Raw genomic sequence first — 3363 nt, 5'->3', positions numbered from 1 at the left:
GAGTGACCTGCTTCATCTATGTACCAAAACAAAATAACTAACTATCAACCTCTAGTTTATTTTTGCAAACCATTTATTAAAAAAAAAAAAAATTCTCTATGATGGTCCATGGTATGCCTAGTATTTAAAACTAGGCTTTGATACCACTTGTCATGTCCCTTGAATGTACATGCAAATTTTTTTTCCTTTTTACATCTATAGTTAATGGTCTCTAATCACCCTTCGCTATTATTCACTATTCTTCTTAATTCACTTAGGGTAATATTAAGAAAAGGTTTATTTCTTGGTAACCCAACCCTACTCTCCCTAGTAATTTTGAACTATATACTCCCCTTACACCTTTATTTTTCCCTTTAAGCACTATATCTAAATTGCAAACTATAATTTTCTTTTATGGTATTGTTACATTACCTACCAAGTGAATCATTTCTATCTCTATGTCACAATTATTAAACATTAAAAATTATGTTCGAATTTTAACCCCCACACTCACATGTCGGACTAACCTTAAACACGAGATAGTCGTATGTAAATGTGATAGCACCTTGTCACTTAGACATTTCAAAGGTTTTCTAAGGACTTATTGCACCCGTAGTCCATTCCAACTATCCATCACACACATTGCAAGTGGCAGGAGAGTGGCACACGTGAACCTATTATCTTTAGACACACCATTCCTCTCATGCTTGTCTCACATGGGAAAGGTCTGAATCATAATTTTTGGTTTTTTTGAATGGTGCAAATCACCGAAGGTGATCCAATGGCATTCAATCTTTCTTACAAACCCTAAACCTTAAATCAACCTCCTCTTTCATTTGTGTGCCTTCTGGTTCTATTACTTAGTCCACTGCTCATGGAACGTGTTCGCCCAATGTTCCTCTATGAAAGAGATGTGTCAACTAGATTATACCGTGACACTACACCTGTCATACTACCCAGTGATGGTTTTGTCTGACACAGGTTAACGAGACAAGGAGTGGAATAAATAAGTATTGGTTCCATTTTCATGTGCATGTTTGTTGGCCCCTTTTTAACACAAATTGTCTTTAGCGAGCTACTCTTCACCTAATTATAGGTAAAATTTCCATATCAAATATTTAGGTAGATTTCCCCTACGCTTTGGCTTTCTAATATGGTGTTTCAGTTATTCATTTCTGTGCTTTTAGAATTTATGTAGACACAACATTAAGCCTCACTTGTTACCTCGAATGAGTAATTTCTCTAGTTGGCTCATCAACAGAGAGAAAAACCCTATGTTGTGTGTGTTGTTCTAAAAGGCACAATTATAAACCCACCTTATGAGTTTCCTTTTACATTTTTTTTTCTTGTCTCAGGTTTGAGTTCAGTGTGAAGTATTTTCATTTCTCTTTTTTCCAGGAGATATAGGCTTGATTCAATACATACCCAACATTTGGGCTTCCTTTGCTTCTACAATTTTTTGGCTAAAGTATGGTTGTGTTCATGGTAATTCCATCTTTGCCATGTTGTTGTTTGTAACTCCTAAGTTTATTGGGTTTAATCTATTCTCATTCACAATACTTTGGCGTAGAGTACAAAAGTTCTTCCGAAATGTTATTATAGCTTCCAGTTCAATTTTAACACCGCCAAACCCATGCCAGAAGTGCGCTAAGTCTCCTCTCCTCCAAGTATACTTCTATGCAAACTTGGAACCCTTATTTTGTATAGTGCCTTGTTAATTTAACCAAATATTACAATAACATACCTTTTAATTCTTCTTCATAACTCAAGTTCTCCCACTTTAGTTGCAAGGGTAGCTTCTAACTCAGTATGTGCTAGAGGTAACTATTTCTCTCTCGCTGAGTGTAATTCCTATAGTTTGTATTTCATAATTTAATTTTATTTGCTTACAATAAGGTTTGGCTTTGCTTGTGATGTAAATAGGTACAGGTATGTGATGAGTGGTTATCTTGTGTCTCATTTTATCAACATTAACCAATAAAATCTCCGACTAATGCCCTTGCACCTATTCAAGATTGAATCTATTCAAGGTTCTAGGTCAGTTCCCTCATGTCATTCGGTGAAGGAAGTTCGTAACGTCTCTCTAATGGAGAAAAATTCCTGTTGATGTTGTAATAATTTATTTCCTTTTTGTTTCCTGCACATTTTTCCTACAACGAGCCTGTAGTTGGATTTCTAGCCTGTAAAATGGTGTAACACCCATGGACAATTTATAAATACATAAATCTACATTATTGTTGAAAGTATGTGAGTCTCTATTGTTTATTTGAACTTTTGTGTTCTAAATAGGTCTCCAATATATATGTGTGTGTGTGTGTGCATCTTATTTGCAAAAATTGTTGAAATATTGTGGACACTTTATGGAATTAATATATTCATGACAATTGTTATAAATATAGCTTTGGTTCTATTCATTCATTGCCTTTTGTTATTAAGTATTCTCTTTCAATAATAATCTACTGAGGTCACCTCAGTCTATGCTTTTTATAAACTATGTGTATAAGTGATATATGGAACGTAATGTTCTCTCTTGTCCTCTTTACTATAGTAATCCATGCAATTATAGTTATGTTTTCCCTGTGGTTAAATTTTTTTTATTTAGTAATAGTTACTGGTCTCCTATGGCTTCTTTGGTTATCAATTATTCTAAATACCAATCTTTTATAAAATCTAGTTATGTATGTTTGAGAGAATAATTATTTCAAAGGTGTTCCTCATTGTATTAACATATATGGTTACATTGTATGCCTGTTCTCATTAATTGGATTCTCCTTTGAATTAAATTACTAGAAGATCGTCTTCTTTCAACACAGTAACTATAGTGTGTTTTGCCTCTATTGAAGCATGGGTTTTGGGTTGTAACTTGTATCTACTTGAAAGCCCAGAAACATTGAGGACATGCAAACGCTTCTTGTCTAATAATTCTGATTTGGAGTTTACTTGTGAATTATTATAACTATTGAAATCCTAGAATTTCTTCTTATTTAATCCTTAGTTACTAGAGATTCAAACACCCACCCAAATATATATACTTATGTATTCCTTATTACAAATTTCAACTCGGCTTTTAATTAAAATACCCCAAACTTCTAACTATGGATTATATCTTGTTATATCCACAAAATTAGCCAAAATTTTTTCCTAGGTTTCCCATGGTTGTATACAATAGATTCAAGCCTCTGTACCAAGTGATGTAATGTTGTTAGAGAAAAATAATTAAACAGTTTGGTGAAGATGCATTTTAATCTCAACAATGATTCCTTTTGGAGCCATGTATACCTATAAGCAAGGTTTTTATTAATGGGTCTCATAAATTTATAGTCATTGTTTTAACACTTCGAATCTTATATTGTTTATAATTCAATGCACATGTTTACTACCATG

The sequence above is a fragment of the Pinus tabuliformis genome, chromosome 8 (assembly GCF_031772625.1).
Source record: "Pinus tabuliformis cultivar Carrire ecotype Pingquan chromosome 8, CPIR1, whole genome shotgun sequence".
In the NCBI taxonomy this organism is placed as follows: domain Eukaryota; kingdom Viridiplantae; phylum Streptophyta; class Pinopsida; order Pinales; family Pinaceae; genus Pinus; species Pinus tabuliformis.
Note: the sequence above shows the minus strand (reverse complement) of the source record.